The sequence below is a fragment of the Aedes albopictus genome, chromosome 2 (genome assembly GCF_035046485.1).
Source record: "Aedes albopictus strain Foshan chromosome 2, AalbF5, whole genome shotgun sequence".
NCBI classification, from domain to species: Eukaryota; Metazoa; Arthropoda; class Insecta; order Diptera; family Culicidae; genus Aedes; species Aedes albopictus.
This window is the reverse complement of record NC_085137.1, coordinates 125,666,869-125,686,263: the sequence shown is the minus strand read 5'-3', so window position 1 is coordinate 125,686,263 and position 19,395 is coordinate 125,666,869. Positions and strand designations below refer to the sequence as shown.

Sequence of the window (19,395 nt, the reverse complement as noted above, 5' to 3'; positions counted from 1 at the left end):
ATACCTACAAGAATTCAGACAAATGCTTTTGCTAAAGACAAAATTTCACAAGTAATAGGTATTCCGTGATTTCGCCAAAATCCTGCATGAATTCATGCAGAAATTGTCATGGGGGTTATACAGGAGCACATTCCATCGACAATTGTAACGTTAATTCCACCGAGAATCTCTTCAAGAGTTCTGGCAAATATTTCCACAAATTTCTATTTAAAAAACCTCTACTTTTTATTTCCTAGAATGCCATTACAACTTTATGCAGATTTTTCACCAATATTTGTTTCGATAATAGTTCAAAAACATTCATCACTTTACTGTAGAATGAGCAAGAAACTTCAATGAGAAAGAATGCTTTCTGGTATAGTCACATAAATCTTGTCCAAAAAGACAAGCCTTCTACTAAATAGATGAAACAGTTTCGGACTGGAAATCGTCTCTATCAGAGAACCTAACTTAATTTAACAATACTACGAATCAAAATCAGTCACTCTACATAGGCGATTGATACATTTGCTAACACAGCTAATCAACATGTTATTGTCTCCAGTCACACAATGCTTGATTTGCACTATTTATAACTCCAAATCTTATTTTTTCGCTGTATAGATCATTTGCCACGAAACATTAAAAATAGTTAAAAAATAGTGACTTTTCAGCAGAAAAAGTGACTTCAGTTGAAACATTTTAAAAATAGTGACTTTTTAGTGACTGACCCGAAAATAGTGACCAAGTCACTAAATAGTGACTCGTTACAAAGTTTCTTACCTGCGCGTTCATGTCGCCGACAACGATTTTCACGTCACGCGGCGAGCCACCATCGTATTCTCAATTTGGTTGAAAATCGGAGTTTTCGACTAGCGAAGTTGGATTTTTCTCCAAATCCATGCGTCGGACCTAACTTCGGAAGTGGTGCGCTGTATAATAAACCTGGTCTGCTATCACGGAGAGATTGGAAAATGCTAAAATGCATAAATTCTTTACTAAAACCATATTCGATCTGCCCACCCTTTGGAATGCATATTTTTGGGTTTACAGTGCCGATTCGTTCGTTGGAGGCTCGTTACATGGGCTGTCTCGATGGTTGAATGTTCACTAGTTGGGGCAAAACCCAACTAAAAAGCACTGTCAATGTCAAAATCGATGTCAAAACGAGTTTGACGTCTAACCGCCGTCGCATCGCAGCTCCTATATACAGAACGTTTGTGGAAGTATGTGAGTGTTTCGTGACATATTTCTTGTCTCTTGCGGGTGTCTTAAGCATTCTGATCATTTGTCAGTTGCCCCAACGAACGAACACGGTTCGCTAATCAGGGCGCAGTCGTGACCCAACCAGCGAATCCAGGCTGTATTCAGTCAATGCTTTTAGGCGTTTATGCATTGGAATGCATACATCGATTATATTTGCTAATGCATATTTGATTTAGTTTTTGTTTTTTTTTCTGATTATCACAACAAGAGAGAAACATAGTTCAAAATTGAATGAGTAAAACAGAAGGATATCATTTTATTTGCCTATTTAAATTAATTAATTTGAAGTAAACTTAACAAAACTATACACTCTGCACTACACATAAACTTAAAAATAACCGATGGCAAACGGGCCCGGCATGTCGCCCGGTATCTAGAACTCATCGTCGGGATACACAGGAAGAGGAAACTCCGCTTTAAGGTTCTCCCGAGGGTTCTCCAATCGTCGTGCCTGTGTCTTTTGGAAGATGGTGTCAAGGATGGGAACGCTCACTTAGAAAGAGTTACATTCACTTGCAGTTTTCTCAACTCAGAAGCGTGCAATCAAGAAACAAAGTATGGACGACTTTTACTTTGTGATTTCGCCTTAAACTTTGCCGAATAGAGTAGGGGTCGCACACGCACATCGAAGTCGTGAGGGAGCTGCCAAAGCAACTCTCCACGAGGTGAATGTAAATTACACTCACCTCGTGGAGAGTCGCTTTCACAGCTCTGTCACGCCCTTGAGATTCGTCTGCGACCCCTACTCTATTCGGCAAAGTTTTAGACAAAACCACAAGGTAAAAGTCGCCCATACATCGCTTCTTGATTGCACGCTTCTGAGCTGAGAAAATAGCAAGTGATTGTATTGCGTTGCAAGTGAGTGTTCCCATCCCTGGATGGTGTAGGAACTGGAACTGCAACCGGATACAGGATACAGCTTCCGTTGGTGGCAAACTCTGTTGCAGAAAGATAATAATTTTCAATGCTAATGCCCTTTTAGTAATGTATGCATGTACTTACTGAACACCTGATCGATCACGGTCGGAATTTGCCTTATATCATATAGATTCTGCAGAGAATATTCGAAGTTTTGTTTCTCTCGATGAACTCGCGGATACGCGAAAATTAACGCGGGGGATTTTTGACTGTTTTCAAGTCCCAAGAGTAACATTTGGGTCTCAATATTCAAGGAAACAATAAATTCCAGATATTCATAGAAATGCATAATATAAATTCATTTCATGCGTACTTTTTATGCATAACACAGTATATATCACGAGAAATATTTTTTTTTATTAAATGGTATGCTAATAAGTATATCCATTTTTCTCCGTATACGGCGCACCACTTCCGAAGTTAGGTCCGACGCACGGATTTTGAGAAACATCCAACTTCGCTAGTCAAAAATGCCGGGATTCAACTGCACGGACAATATGTTTGCTCTAACTGCACGTAGAACGCTTCTTTCTCGTCATCAGGTCTCCCTTCGTGTGGGCAGTGGACGTTGATGATGCTGTAGTTGAAGAAACGGCCCTTAACTCTTAACATGCACATCCTTGCGTTGATCGGCTACCACTCGATCACACGTTGTCGCATCTTGTCCAACACTATAAACCTGTTCCCAGTTCATTGATGGTGCCACAGCTATGGTAGAAGGTAGCCGCTCGATGTCCGCTTTTCCACACTTTCTGTCCAGTCCAACAAAGATCAAGTGACTTGCTATTCCATATTCCGAGTTTCCAGTCTTGGTGATCAGACGCTCAGGTGGTACCTCCTCAATCTAACTGAAGTCAGAAGGACAACAGTGCCCAGGCTGCACTACCAGCATCGCTTGACCCGTGGAAGCATGAGGTAGGAACTTGTAAGGACCAGAGCAGAGCTATGTTAGACGCTCTCCTTATCGACTCACCGTTTTGCAGCCATTACTCTATCCTAAATTCAAATTCTATCCAAATTTTTTACCGAAAATTGATCCCGGAGTTAAGACAGAAATTACTTCAGTGAAGTAATTCTAAGAAATTCAGAAGACAGTCTTCTCAGTTTTAACAAACTGAGCTTCACTGATACTCCACACTACACTGAAGGTGTTACAACAGAGTTTCTGGATACAAAAATGAGCATATTATTATTATTGGCTCTTTAATATGGAGATTTTCAGCCCGAGGCTGGTTCATCCCCGTAAAAAATGAGCATAGGTAATTCCATTATCAACTAAGGTTCCTTTACTTCTAATAGAATTGCCGGAGGATTCCAGGGCTGTCCTAGGTTATATTATTTCCTCATAATATTCAATTAAAAATAATATCCGAGTTGAGCTGTTCAAATATTCCTAAATTAAGAATCCTAATCTGAGATGATCGAGCCGGTATCAGCCCACAGTGAACTTTTCCACCGACTAGAAACTCCCCTCGTTTTCTCACGAATTTTCACGATCTACCAAATTTCCCATGCTCGTGCGTGAGGTGGTAATCTGTCAGCGCTGGTTGGCATCTCCCACTTGCCAGTTGATCGCTTAATTTTAGTCGAGTTTCGTACGGTGCCGGATTAGGATCGCATTTAACCGCGTGCGCACGATTGGCCGTCGTCGTCGGTACGGGGAACCCCAGGGGGCCACTGTGTCTGCCATCTCACTCACTCTAGCACACCAAACGGGGAAAACCACGCGCCAAACAGAGATAAAACGGAAAGGAAGGAGCACCGCCACTGTGAAAATTGGTGAAAAGTGTGATCTGCCTGTGCACTGCGAAATCGAAGAAATTTTCCTTCGGGGAACAATTACGATCAATTTTTTGAGTTCTTGGGGTCATCCTCGCCATTAATACGAGTGAAATTAATCGAAAAAGTTAATGAATGTATGTATTCAGCACGAGTGGATGGATCTGCCCTTAGATTGAAAGTTGAAGTGAAAATCGAAATCGAAGTAGTGTCTTAAGTGTCCGGAAAACGTAAAAAAAGGTCTAGAAAAATTCCCACAAGGCGATATATAATTTCAGCATTGGCAACCGGAGCAGCAAAAATAGCCGAAGCTGACAAGAGAAAGAGTACCCTAGAGTGTGATTCACGGTGCGAAAATTTTCGTCGTTGCCCACAAAGCAATGCGAGGTGAGACATCACTATTTGCCATAATTGAGCAAAAAATGGGATCATAATCCGTGCCATGCCGATAGATACCACCAGGAAGAAAACGTTCAATCTCAGAGTTTTGAATATAATCTTCCGTGACGAGTGACGAGGTATTTCACGGTCAGAAAACGTGTAGTGCAGCAACACAAGTGCCCAACTGTGCGAGATATAGGTATGATGTAGCCGAGAGCAAACCAATCGAAGAATTCGTGAAGATCAAAGTGTTCTGCACTATAGAGAAAACGGTCGTAAAAATCGGTAGGAAAAAAATTCCTTCTTTTTCGCAACGTTTTTTTTTTTGCCTTTGAATGGGGAGTTATTTTTAAATCGAAGCATAGCATCCTCTATACACGAGTAGCTCCCGCCGCCGGCCAGTGTCAGAAGAATATATGTAGTGCTCTCCTACTCTATATTATTGTTACGCAATTCGGGCGAATGGCTTGTAGTTAGACTGGCCTAATGAATACAGCATCGGATTCATTTTTCGAATGAGTTTAATCAGTTTCGTACCTTTTAATTCCGCCCTATTTTTTATCCTTTGACAGATACGCGTATTTCAACTACCATTTGTAATCTTCCTCAGTTATCCACTCCACTGAGTCAAAGTCTACACTCCACTCCACAAAATCTTTATATGAAATTTGTTAGGGGGTGGGGGGTGTCCTGAGATGACTAAACCAGAAATTTATCCGGGAATCTGCTAGAAATTTCTTTAAAAAAAATAAGGGTATTCACTAAACAGTTTAAACGGCTGCGTAAGTCATGATTTTCTGTTTATTTGAAATGTTTCATGAAATTGCGAATGAAATAATCAAAGATTACCTTGGTGATCGCGACGTTTAATCAGAATAATTTTGAATAAGCAGTTTACGCTGTTAAGTGAATACCCCTAATATGGATGTCAAGATGTCAAGGATTTCCTTACAATGCTTTGTCTATGGATTTATCGGGGATCCTCCTGGGATTCATCCAGGATTTCCTTGTGGTATTCCTGCAGGAATTGCTTTTGCTTAAGGAATTTGTCTTGTGATTTTTTTCCGGAATTCCTCCAGAAATTCTTTTAGCATTTCTATCTGGGAATTTCCTTGTTATTCGTCCACAATTTGCCAAGCTATTTCTGCTGGGATTCCTCCAGGAATTACTCCAAATATTCCCCCAGAACTTTTGTATGTTTCTAAGGGATTTCTTCAGAAATTTTAATTGGAATTCCTACAATGATTCTTAAATGAATTATTTCCGGAACTCGTCTAGGTATTTATTCACATATTGGAATAGGGATTCCTCTAGCCCTTTATAAGGCCGAGAAAACCAGGCACGGAACGAACTCGTACTACATTGGAATATGAAGCACATGTGGTGTGATGAACAAAAACGATTTTATTTTCAAAAAAATCACCGATCGATTTTGTATGAAAAAAATGGTCTAAATTTCAGTTTTTTCGGCAAGAAAGTTTAAAATTCTGTAGCTTCGTAATGCGTTAATCAATCATGCTGGTTTTTTGACAGGTAATTGCTCTAACATTTATGAGTTACATGTTTGGATTGCGACACGATTGGATGATTATTTTGAAAGATATTGTCATTTTAGTACATGACCATTTAGTTTAGTTCAATTTTTCAAAAAGTAGTGAAGCAAACAAGTTGAAATTTTGTCCATGAGTAAAAGGAACATAGATCTTCTATTTGCCATCAATAGATTTTTGATTTGTTTGCCACAACCAAAGTTCGAGCTTAAAAACCTTCATTGGCTCAAAAATGGCAGTTTTGTCAAAGACTTTTTGTTCTAAAATAGCCAATTCATGTTTGTTATGGCTCAAAAAAATAATGAGTGATAACAAAGGCCAAATGTGTCCAATAGTTAAAACAGAAGTTGAGAAGATTTTCTAAGTGAGCAGAAAAAAAATATTGTTATGAGGTGGCAATATAGTTGCCACTGCCTTATAAAGGGCTAGAGGTTTCTACAGAAATTCCTGTAGGATTTCCTCCTAGAATTTCTTCACGATTTCATCAGCATCAACCATTGCAACTACCATGTTTGGATTCTTACATGCTTGTCCAAAACCTACACGGAACCGCCAAACTACCCAAAATTGAGTTCTTTTGACGCAATCCCATAGTTCGGCCCAATAAGCCAAATTTGAGTAAATCGATTAAACTCACACTAGGTAAATTGCCTTCACCTCCAGCAAAAACATTTACTTAAGAGTAGGTAATTTCAACCTAAGACCCCCCCTCATTCAACCCAAATTTGAGTAAACCTGTATTTACCCAAAATTGGCTTATTGGGCTCAAGGACCCCCGTTGGGTAGATGCATCTCTGTTTGTTTTTGACAACATCGGTGAGAGAAAGAGGGAAAACAACCTAATTTTGGGTAACTAGTTTATTCGATATACTCAGCTTTGAGTAAAATCGACCCAAAAATTAGGTAGTTTGATTTCTCCGTGTATGATGATGTTTTGGACAAAAACACATCGTAGGTACCAATCGCACATCAATTACTTAGAAGCCTCAATTTCCCCAATTAACCTCTTTCACTGGAATGTTTCCTACATGCAAATACCCGCACTTCGACCAGTCTAATTCATAAAATGTAGCAGATATTGCGATTTTCGCGGTCGTCGTTGTTCATACCGCTACGAGCGAGCTGCGTTTGCTCCTAGCAGGTCTTGGTTGGCCCGAAGGAAGAAGACAGAGCAATACGATCAGTGGAAATAAATGTTTTAGTTGTTTTTGGAAAAGCTAGAAGCTGCTGTATTGTTGATGGCGTGAAAGTGAAATGAAGAGGAAGAATCGATGCTGTAGCCAGCCAGCTAGTGCGCGTGAACAACATATTTAGTGAGTGGTGATCGTTTGGGAAGTTATGAATTATGTGCCACATGGCATGTACGCGTACATGTGGAAAATGTAACCAGAAGTGTACCGGAAACGAATAAACAAAACCTGAGCTGTGAATAATTGTATGATTGGGGAAGACAACGGAAAATAGCAGTCTGAGAATGAATTATTGAGAGGAGTATTTGCAACGATAGCAGTTATTTTAATTAATGTAAGTACGATGCATGTATGACAAGAGAAAATCCCAGTATTTAATGGAATATAAGTAGTAATACCTTGAGTTACACATATTTATTCAATTTCTTAGAATTTCGAAATCATTGATATTGTGATTACGGTAACAATAAATTTTTCAAAAAACACATGGTTAGTGCTCAAATCTTTATGAAATTAAGAATTTGTGTTGTCTAGGTGGGAAACATTTAAAGTATGAAATAATGGCTAGGTTTATGCAAAGAGCTGCAAAATGAAATCTTCTACAGCACGTTTATCCAACGAGGTTTTCCGAGCTGCATAATTATGACGAGTGTTGTTACAGTCGAGTTTTTCAACGAGTATAATACAAAATGTTATGCTTGAATTTTTACTACACAACTTATTTAGGCAAAGCTATTCAAACGTTTTGAATATGCGTACATCGCACATGAAAATCGCGAACATTATTTACAAATACAGTACACGTTCGCTCGGTGCTAACGCTTTAACTGCAATGCTTTTTAACTGCAAGTTCGCTATGTCACACAGAGGTCCAATTTTTAAAAAAAGCTGGCAGAAACTCAATTTTTGAACATGTCTTTAATGAGATACAGTATATTGAGCATTCATCTATAATACCAAGAGCACTGACTGGCCTTCAAAATATTTGGACGTATTGATTTTGTATCTTGTTACAGCACTGAATAGCTGCTGATGTAAAATCAGACATCTCCAATGAAGCAAGAATTCAAAATAATACTTTTGGCTTCAAAATTGACATTACATGTCATTAGTAGGAGAAATTCTTACACTTCGAGTTCAAAGTGTCTTACAAAACGCTCCACGCTATTCCACGCGAGGATATTCCGTTCAAATGCACGTTTATGTATGTAGAATCGGTTAAGGAAAAATGCAACTGCCAAGAGCTGCCAAAACAATAGCGCCATGATTATATGTGTATAGTCAAACTGTATGGAAAACATCCATTTTGTTCGGATTTTATTCGAAGAAATCAACAAATAATGAAAATGGCATTAACATGTAATAGAGCGCTAAATCATGTTCCAATATATTCATTTAGGCTAAAACTAGCAGACTACTATGATTTGGCAATTTTTGCCAGGTATTTTCAAATCTGGACCACTGTGTGTCACTGTTGTGTATACTAATCTTGGCCCGGGCATGTACATTAGTATGGGACAAACATCAAATTCTCGCTCCAGTCGACTTTTTTGATTCCATTTAGGTCCCATATGAACTATGCAAAATTTCAGCGCAATTGGTAAAATTATAATTTAGCGCAAGAGGTTCAAAGTTTTCATAGGATTTACTATGGGAAAAGTTACACTTTCAGATAAAAGATCCTAGAGGTCGCTCTTTGTCTCCTTAATTCAAATCGATTAACGATTTTTATAGAAAAATCATTCATGAAACTTTCCTTCGAAGACCGCAAAACGATTGGATGCTTGTCGAAAAAGTTATTGATTTATTACCGATTAGTGATCCAACGAAAGGCTTTTTGTTTTGTTTTATCAGCAGCCCTGCTGCTGCCGTTGTTGCATGGGGTGTGGCGGGAGGCATTACCACCCCCAGAAACAGCAGCAGCCAAGGCAGCAACTTCAGTGCTGCTAATAAAACAAAACAAAAAGCCGTTCGTTGGATCACTAATCGGTAATAAATCGATAACTTTTTTTCACAAGCATCCAATCGTTTTGCGGTCTTCGAAGGAAAGTTTCATAAGCGAGTTTTCTACAAGAAGCGTTGATCGATTTGAATAAAGTAGACAAAGGACGACCTCTGGGATTTTTTGTTTGAAAGTGTAACTTTTCCTATAGTAAATCCTATGCAAACTTTGAACCGCTTGCGCTAAATTATAGTTTCATCGATTGCGCTGAAATTTTGTACAGTTCATATGGGACCTAAATGGGATCGAAAAAGTCGACTGGAGCGAGGATTTATTTTTTCCATACAAGCGTGTCCCATACTAATGTACATATTTTGGATCAGTTTAATTACACTTATTATATAATCTTTACTTGGGTCTCCTGTTAGCCTTGTGGTTAAGGCTATGGATCGCCAATCCGGAGACAGCGGGTTCGATTCCCGTTTCAGTCGGGAAACTTTTCTCGACTCCCTGGGCATAGTGTCTCGTTGGACTTGCCTCACAATACACAAATTCATGCAATGGCAGGCAAAGAAAGCCCTTCAATTAACCCGGGAGCGCACAGTGTTTTATTTCGCCGATTTCGCGATCAAAATTGAATATCTTCAAAACTAATGATTTTAGGTACATGTTGTCTTCGGAGAAGTTTTTTGATGAAAAAGGGCGCATATTTTGCCAAAATCAGTTTGATGATTAATCCACTTAAAAGTGAGTTAGAAAATTTATTTTTTCTAAACTCACTTTTAGAGCCAAGGTGTCTTCGGCAAAGTTGTAGAAAATCAAAATACAAAAAACTTTGCCAAAGACATCAATGACTTATGTCTTCAAAATTTTGAGATACAAAGAATTTAGTATAAAAACCCCTTAAAACCTGTTTTTTCAGTATAACTCTTGACTGGTATTTTATTAAATTTTCAAACCTTCTACAAAGTTATCACAAATGACAAAATACATGTTTTTGTAGAAGGAATCAAGATTCTATCTCTTATAGGAAAAAAGTTATTACAGATTTTCTCCTTATTTTAGGTCAACTTTAACCTTAAAAATCTCCATTCTACGCAAAATTACGCAGCTAAAATTTTGACAGCTGATTCTTCTATGTTTTTACTATCACGTAACGGTTATAACTTTTGTACACTTCAGGAAGCACAGCCTTTTTTAACTAAACAAATGTCTGATATTTTTCATTTTTTCAACTAAAGAACCTTGTTTTTTCTTCTCCCACTGTGATTTTCATCAAATCTGTGCATGCAACATCAATGAGCGGCAAAACCACTACAATATTATTGATTAACCATTCATATGCAAGATAAAAACAGGCACATCTCCTGCACCTGTCCTACCAGTCCTATTGTATGACAAATGAAAAATAAAAAAGACACTCGCGATTGTATCTCACACCTAGACCTTTTCAGTCAGTATATTATCACATAAAGGTATCTGACGTTAAATCACCTTTCTCTTTTTGGCTCACTGGGAGAACGTGTTTGTTTTCATAGGGAAACGTTTCTCTATGAAACCATTAAACAAAAAACGCGTAAGTGTTTTTCAACTTCAAACCTCATTTTCGTCCATTTGACATTAACCAATCTATGTTTCAACGTTCCATGATCTATAATAGGCTAGTTTTCTGAAAAGTTAATGAAAAAATTTCCCATTTTGGTCACTAACCTTTACAGGACGGCGCCTGAAGATGAAGACAACCAGAATTTTCAAACCGCAAAAAATCGCACAGGTCGCTAAATTTCGCATCTGATAAAACAAATTTTTTGATTTTCTCTACAATATCATCAAATATATGTACTTATTTCATCTGGTATGTGAAACTACATGGATCTGGATCAGTGTGGTCTGGTTGTTCATCGAATTTGAGCTAATTTTGTTACTGTTATAGCCATTTTGTTTAATGACCATTGGGCGCGCAGTTTATTGATATTCGCTTATTAGGCCTACATTATCACATGTTAAACATCAAATATGTTCATTTTTATTTTTTAGTTCTAGAATATAGACATTGACTGATACACTGTCATGAAAAAATACACATATATATCCTATATTTAGCGTGTAATAGTGCCTTGAACTTTTCGCATTTTTTCCTGCCGCACCCTGTACACATCGGGGAAAATCAAAATTGTTCACCAGAGTGTATGGCGCATTCTGAAAGTGCGGATCAACGCGTTGCAACGTATTGAGTTGAGTATAGAATATCATTGACTATTATTTGACAAAGGTTGAGGGAAATGGAAAAAGTTTTAAGCTGAAAAATGAAAAATATCAGACATTTGTTTAGTTAAAAAAGGCTGTGTTTCCTGAAGTGTACAAAAGTTATAACCGTTACGTGATAGTAAAAACATAGAAGAATCAGCTGTCAAAATTTCAGCTGCGTAATTTTGCGTAGAATGGAGATTTTTAAGGTTGAAGTTGACCTAAAATAAGGAGAAAATCTATAATAACTTTTTTCCTATAAGAGATAGAACCTTGATTCCTTCTACAAAAACATGTATTTTGTCATTTGTGATAACTTTGTAGAAGGTTTGAAAAATTAATAAAATACCAGTCAAGAGTTATACTGAAAAAACAGGTTTTAAGGTTTTTTTATACTAAATTCTTTGTATCTCAAAATTTTGAAGACATAGGACATTGGTGTCTTTGGCAAAGCTTTTTGTATTTTGATTCTCTACAACTTTGCCGAAGACACCTTGGCTCTAAAAGTGAGTTTAGAAAAAATAAATTTTCTAACTCACTTTTAAGTGGATTAATCATCAAAATGATTTTGGCAAAATATGCGCCCTTTTTCATCAAAAAACTTCTCCAAAGACAACATGTACCTAAAATCATTAGTTTTGAAGATATTCAATTTTGATCGCGAAATCGGCGGAATAAAACACTGTGGAGCGGTCGCGTCGTGTACTGAGTACACGCACCATGAAAAATGCACGCATGTAGTATTAGTACACTACGTAAGCGCGGCATCACTGCAGGTAGTCAAAGACGAGACTGCTCGAGGGTTAATAACTGTGGAAGTGCTCAAAGAACACTAAGTTGAAGTGAGGCAGGCCAAGTACCAGTGGGGACGTAGAGCCATAAAAGAAGAAAAAGATATAATCTTCTTTTCCCAATCAGCCTAGATAGCTGTGTAGTGTCGGTAGCGGTTGTCTCACTTGGCTAAGAATAACACTACGGATCGCCTGATCCAGTGGTAAGAGTCCACAAAACAGGTGACCCCTAATTCATGGTGTTATGCGGCTTTACGCTTACCGTGCCTAGGAATGAATGGTTGGGGGGTCTAATAAAAACCAAACCACAAACGGAGCCTGTGGAGAATGAAGGCGTCCTCCATAGTATTACGCCCTTACTGCGCTAACCGGAGCAATAGTGCAGTGGACATTGCGTTTCTCCGAGATAATCATTGGCCTTTCTTAATTCTCAAATTTGAAGCTAAATAAGGACGGGATTATTCAAATGTTGTTAATTAGCTTACATTACTATCAAAATGGGCTCGCTTAATGCGTTTTTCAATTGACACCGATTTGGTTTGTCGTTGATGTTTCCTTTTTGTGCTGTGATTGTGAAGAGTGTAATCCTGCCTAGGGTAGTGGCTACGGCTACGAAACCTCAGATCAATTTATAATCTGTTATATAATCTGTTATAATCAACGCACCCCCGGGCCGTGGCCAATCTGCGTTGTTTCGCTGGGCGATACGTCTACCAGTAGACTTGTATCTGCCCTATGCTAAACCGATTAGCATATCAAGTCCTTTCCACTGATGAGTAGGCTCGAATGTCCCGCCCCTCCTTATAACCCATAGGGGGAAATAAGGAGTTTCCAGTTTCAAGTATTGTATTGATTATGGCACCAACTCTTTCTATTCCTTGGGAAAAAAATCACTAGACTTGAATTATCAGACTACTATTAATAATGACCATATTTAAGATACAAGTTTGCATACACAATTGTAAAAGCAGTGTTAGATACTTTAAAGTGAATTGAAAAATTGAAAAAAAAATATATATATATAAATTGTAAACTATTCCGCGGCGACACGAATGCTTCAATAGTGTCATAAATAAACGCGCAAACAAACAAATAATTGATATTGAAGTATGCATATTGCATTATCTATTAGCAAAGTCGTAGAAAGAGTTGGGCGCCTGATTATAAAATTGTTGTACTTATCTTGTGTGTTTCGGACAAGTCCCGTTTGTGTTGGCCATTGGGACACTTCTTGCTTCAAAACGGTCGTTTCTGGAATGGAAAGAGAATAATTGGCCGCACAACTCCGCAAATGGGCGGCCCGCACATATTAGTATAATGTTGCAATGATTGGAAATAGTAGAGTATAATTGTTAATCTATATGAATACTGCTACTAGTTCAGATTTCTCACCCTCCACGATTCTCTAGATACTGTTATAGCGTGTTTGTTGTAAATTTGTTGATAAGTGAAGCCTCCAATAATTCAAAATTCAATGTAGCGAAGATCTTAAGCGGATAGCATTCATTGATAATGATAGTGATTATTTTAATATAATATGGCTTAACAAAATAACTATTCAATTATTTTAAATCGGATTCGTCAATAAAATTATTGTTCATAACATAATTAACCATGCGAATATCTAACTACACAAACTAAAAAGTGTTATTATATTTTACCAATGATTTCATCCTAATCTTGACCCTAACATAGTTATGCGCTTAGTTGGACAATGACCAAATATAGTGTTGTTTCGACAATAGTCACATACTATGCCCTACGACATTGACGATTCTATTGTCTATGGCTCACCTATTTAGCGCCACCCAGCAGGGACTTGGTCTGGTACCCAATTCAGTATATCCGCTCCACGTAATGTACCGTACCTCTTTCGATTTGTGATACATTACGCGGAACATTACTCTCTTCATTCGGATAGCGGCTATGTAACCCATTGGATTAAAAACCTCCATCAAACATGAAGCGATTAATTGGAGACTGAAGACTCTATACCAAATTTGGCTCAGAGACAGGTAATCAGTGAAGTCAGTTTTTCTCGTTTGTCAGAGACGATTGATACGTATTAAGACAAACTTTCCACTGCATCTGCCAGCAATAATCGGTGATCGATCAACATTTCGAGTACCTACCCCAATTTACACAAGAATGCCAAGGATCACCGCTCATGCTTTACAATACAGTTGGAAAAACTAGAGCAACACCTGGCCACAATGATGCATAAAGCACTAAAGCGGACCGGAAGTGTCGGTGAGCCAGCCCCACCAGCTACGAAACCTCAGATCAATTTTCAGCATAAAAAGCGTGTGTAGCCCAAGTGGCTCTACTTCAAAAAGTTCATTTTTGTAGGGTAATTTCTGTATCTTTTTTCATTATAAATGAAGTGTCGTGCCTCGAGCATGCTATATCTTAAAATAACGTTAACAGTATGTTTCAACCTTTTCTTATGGATGCCTTCAAGTAAGCTCTTGTTTTTAGCATCTTTTCGCTGATATTTGGCAGTATTGCTACGATGATTATATCATCTGAAATAGCTCAAACATTAATTTGCCATGCTTCAGTTTGGTGGAATACTTAGGTAGTATAGTTCATGGATAACTTAACATAGAATTACACCTAACCCAACTCTGCATGAGCAGATTTTGTAAGGTACACCGGGGCAAGTTGAAACGGGTGGGGCAAGATGAAACGTGAAGTTTTGAAATAGATTTCAATAAAATTTTGAAATTCATCCTTCGTTAAAAGATTGTTTGAATCAAAAACTATGCGTTATGGCACTCAAACTGTTTATCATAAATAGAAAACATCATGTTAACCCGCTGTTTCATCTTGCCCCACCCGTTTCAACTTGCCCCGGTGTACCTTAATGAGTTGACTGATTGGCATGTGTCAGATGAGAAGTCTCCATTTGACCTTCTTTGTACTTTTGAGTGTTCCTTCGCGAACTTTGCGTATTTAGGCGCCCCTGCTCAACAAACTAGGGTACCTGTAATAATTGGTTGCGACCACATTTCATGGATAACTCGCTTCCATTGCTACTCCAAGAGAGTTTCATTGTGGTTTTGTTACTACAACGCCCTTCATTGTGGTATACCATAGCTATTGCTTTCAAAGAAGCTTGTCCTCTGCGGTCTGTGCGGACCGCAAGAGGTTTTCCTGAATGGAACTCGGACCTGTTCAAGTTCTAAATATCTTCGGATAAACCAGTCTTTTGTATAGCTACGAATCTTTAGCTTCTGCCCCTAGGATTGTAGCTATAGAATCGATTTAGTGGGCACTAAAAAAGCTCTGCTTACTTCAAATCTCCAGGACTAAATGGGGCTTTGTCCTAGTTTTCTTCAGAGGGATTTGGGTTTTTCAAACATGTTTTGAACTCTTGTAGTATTGGGTATTGGGTATTTCATGGTGTGAAATTACTCTGTAGTTTTATCCCGAAAGGGTGCGTGCGTTGTATAAAGAAGGAATAAGTTCCAGATTTATCTGATTACCTCGTTCTTTCTGAAATGCTTGAAACGCATTGTCGATTATCACATCTGTGATGTTCGTCTGGCTAACATGACTGTTCATGTGAACTCACATGCCTCCCAATTTGGGATGTCCAGTGACTTTTTTACACAAAGTTGTATACGTTTTCAAGAAAGCACTCGCTCAAACGTAGTTTTTGCTTGGGTAATTTCTTGAATATTGAGGATGCTTTCGATGACGTGCCTTTCTATGTCAGAGACACATTCCAGCGTAACGGGACACCGCGAGGAACTAACTTTCGTGGGAGCGGGAGATTAATGATGGAACACATACCCTAACAACATGTTACATTTCGTAACGGGACACCAACGCAGAAATTTTCTTTTTTAAATTTTCAAACTGAAATGCGTATATCAGCTCTGTTATGATGTTTAGAATAATAGAGTGTTCTAGACATTTCTTCTTTGGATTGATGTGAACAAGATTGCCGAAGTGAGTTTTACTGAGAAATGTATAGTTTAGCGTTACGCTCGCGTGAAAACAGTGTTTTGCAAATGGTGTCCTGTTACGGCGAAAGACATCTGGTTGTAGGTCAAATGCTTTGCTAGATATAATGTTGGTGTCTTCGGCAATGTTTTTCAGACAGATGCAGGGTTCCTGATTTCCACTTTTCATCTTCTTCCACATTCGAAGACAGTCAGCAGCGAACGGTTGTCGCTTTAGTTCGTGTGTATGCTTGTCAGTGACGATAGCAAACTCCGGCGAACGGTGGGAAGCCACACTTGGAAATTACTCATTCGTCCACATTCGCATCGCAAGCGAATGCGATTCGTGAGTGATGTGATTGATATTGTGCATACGAATTTTTGATGTTTTCGAATTATTTTCTTTGCTAATCTAGCATTTCAACAACAATACAGTAAAAATGTAAGCATTACATGCAGAAATTCTCTTCTACTTATGATAATAGCCGCTTCGATCGCTCATCAGCATTCTTCACCATTCGCCATTCATTCATTCGCTTGCGATCCAAACTGCGACGAATGGCAACGAATATTCGTGTCAAGCAATTGTCTCATCGCTTCCCACTGGTGATGGGGTTGCGTGTTTGATCACGACGATCCGTTTGCTGCATCTTTTTCGATTCGCTTCAGCAAAGAGGAGTGAATATGAATGGAGTGAGGCAAATATACCGATCCTTGGACAGATGGTAGCTGTCCAGCAGGACACAAATAGGCCTTCAAACCCGCTCTGGCCCTATGATGGCCATCGGAATGGGCCCTGGGGAACCTGTTTCGAGTTTTATTTAACCTTCACGTACCCGAGCCCCGACAACTCATTTTCTAAATGCAGGCAGTTCATCCATTTTCATCCGATTTCTTTTGAAGTCGCCCTCAATTGATCATAAATTGGTACTGATTTATTATACTCAAGTGGCCCGGAACCATTCCGGCAATATTCCGAATCGTGCTGGGGTCAGGGGGTTGCAAAAATGATTATTTCGTGTGTTGTTGTGTTTGAACCATCGATTTTCAGCGGAATTTTTGTTGCGAACAGTGAAACACAACTGCGATAACCAGATTTGAATTGGTTGGCCCATCCGGATCCCCATGACAGGTTCCGCGGGACCTCATTGGGGACACTTCTGGTTTTCAACCTAAATATGCCGTGTGACATATCAATATTCATGATTTCGAATGACTGAGTCAGAAACAATAGACTGAAGTATGTATTAACTAATATGGCCACCCCGGAACATAAAGCACAGGTTCCACAGGGTGTCATCGGGGACATTTTTGGTTTGCAACCAAGACATGCCGTGCGACGTATCAATCTTCATGATTTCGAAAGAATGGGATAGAAAAAATTGACTTAAGTATGTATCAACTGATATGGCCGCTCCGTAACATCTGGAACAGGTTCCGCGGGGGCCCACGGTGTCAAAATCTCGATTATTATCGAACTTTCATGTACCTCGTATTTTTCTTCGAAAATAACTAGTATTTGGGCTATATATTCATAATCGGAAGACTAGAAAATATTTCTAGATTGAGTATAAATAAGGGCGAAAGTAACATAAGAGAGTTCTCTTCATCGACTCTCTCTTCTTCAAATTAAAGTGACAAGATGCAAGTATGGTTGCACTTTTTGGTCACAAATCGCTAGGTAGCGATGCAATCTAGCGTCTAAGTGTAAAAAAGTTCGATTGAATTTGCATCTTGTCACTATAATTTGCAGAAGAGAGAGTCGATGAAGAGAACCCTCTCATGTTACTTTCGCCCTTATTTAAACTCAATCTAGATTTCATCGGCGAAAATTTTTCCATACATTTTGTATGGAACGTATTTTAGGCTAAAATAGTATTTATTGAATTTCAGTATGGAAAACAGCCAAAAACTTAGCTAAATCAAAATTTCCCCGATGGAATATTTTCAAACTTTCCATTCATACTATTTTGCCGAAATTCTGACATTCTATGAAGAAAAATCCGAGGTACATGAAAGTTCGATAACACTAGTTTACAGCATTTTTGAACTTGGTAAGCTGATGATCGTTTTTGGTGTAGAATCATGCCCTGAGTTCGAAAACGCGAAGGAAAAAAATTACAATAGAGCGGAATTTTTTTCGATTTTTCATACAAGGTTGATGATTTGAAATCGATTTTTGTTCTATTTTTAAGCAATATCGCTCACTTCAAACATCTCATTCTCCGTGATCAATGATCTGATTGAGCTGAATTTTTCACGGTAACTCGCCTACATATGATATGGCCAATAAACGTTGAGAAAGAATTTTTAAATTGTTTTTTTCTCATTTAAAAAAATACATTTCTTCATATATTTTTGGAAATTTTGCTAAAATTTAAGGAGATCGTCCCCAAAACTCGCCAATATCTTGAATTTCATCAATCTGATGCAAAACCTGCATTCAGATGATGGAATGGTATTAAATTCAGCTCTTAAATTATGGAAAAATATTTAAAATTGGTTTAACAAAACGCAAGATATTTGAATTTTATTAAATTCCATATTTTAAAAAGTTGTAAAACTCGATATTAAGCTAGAACTCAAAAACTGTAGTGTTCCACTTAAAATTTTTTGTAGCATGGTTTTGAAAACAGCGCTAAATTATGCTTCAAAAATTTTGGTCGTTGACAGAAGTTCACGACTTTCGTTTTATTTTGTAAACTAGTGTAATAATCGAAATTTTGACACCGTGGGGCCTCTCAAACACAATAACACACACGAAATAATAATTTTTAGCCATTTGGCAAAACAGGTATCAATTGCACAAGATACTCAGAAACAGTTTTATTGTCAGCATCATTCTACTTAATAAATATAAAAGCGAGGACTCTTATTTAGTAGTCCAGTCTACACATCCCGCCAAATATTTAACTTTTATATCGTTTATTTATCTAACTGATTCTATCGATTGCAAAACTTCTTATCATTTTTTATTTAATCATTTATTTGAAGGCTCATGCGCCTTGGAAATAAAGGAGTCAATTTCATTTGAAATAAATTTTACATTTTAAGGGGATTTTTCTTTCATTCTATGTTAGTTTTGGAGAACCGTTGAACTCGCCGTTTCGTCGAGGTTAGAGAGAACAATGTTAGTTTTGGCGAACCGTTGAACTCGCCGTTTCGTCGAGGTTAGAGAGAACAATGTTTTTTTTTTTGAGGGGATGGATTATGGGGGCTTTCCGTTGATATTCAGCTAACGACAACCAGTAACGATACAAACAAACGGATTTCGAGAAGAAAAAAGGTTGACAACCAAAACGACAAGAGGGAGGTCGCTAGACTTTCAATCAATGGTTATTAATTTATGTTGTCACAAAAATGTAATGCAACGCCATTTTCGTGATGCATTTTACTTTTTTA

At 38.1% G+C, this 19,395-nt stretch overlaps 1 protein-coding gene across 14 annotated transcripts in view; it reads left to right on the top strand.

Moving 5' to 3' along the window:
* The first annotated feature begins 3,734 nt into the window (after positions 1-3,734).
* LOC109417757 (myosin-2 heavy chain) overlaps positions 3,735-19,395 on the top strand; it is a 64,118-nt gene continuing 48,457 nt past the window's right edge. For 3 of the 14 annotated variants that reach the window (XM_062850354.1, XM_062850353.1, XM_062850340.1), the window contains exons 1-2: positions 3,735-4,608; positions 7,091-7,397. The gene's annotated coding sequence lies outside the window, so the exon portion shown is untranslated. The remainder of the gene's footprint in view (positions 4,609-7,090; positions 7,398-19,395) is intronic. The other 11 variants (XM_062850351.1, XM_062850350.1, XM_062850349.1 and 8 more) reach the window with 11 other exon arrangements.